The following is a 480-nucleotide window of genomic DNA, read 5'->3' on the forward strand; positions in this document are numbered from 1 at the left end:
AACCATTAGTTTCATCAATACCGCCTGAATGTCTATTTAATGTAAACCTGATCTTATTTCCTGTACATCCTTATTTCTTAACATCCACTTTGTGCTCACCGGTGATACTGCGTAGTCCATGAATCCCGTCTGCCGGAGGGACGGAGGGTGAGGGCGAGCAGAGGAGGGCAGGCGGCAGGGGCGTGGGTCTCCAAGGGCAGGCGAGGACAGGCGAGAGGGCAGCTGGAGGGGGAGAGACCGGATGGAATCACTCCAGGGACTCCCAACGTAGCACAGGCGAGTCGGGGAAGACGCCTGTACTATCCTGGAAGTGTGATTCGTGCCACTGAGGTCCGCCTGTCTCGACGTTTATGACGAAAACATATTTTGATGAACGTTTAGTCCGGATATGAATTAATTCTTTTCGTGATTCACTTTTTTTCGCATGAAGTTTATTGTTAAGATTATCATGACACCAATACTGATCTCCCGAGCTCATCC

The sequence above is a fragment of the Penaeus monodon genome, chromosome 19, assembly GCF_015228065.2.
Source record: "Penaeus monodon isolate SGIC_2016 chromosome 19, NSTDA_Pmon_1, whole genome shotgun sequence".
NCBI lineage: Eukaryota > Metazoa > Arthropoda > Malacostraca > Decapoda > Penaeidae > Penaeus > Penaeus monodon.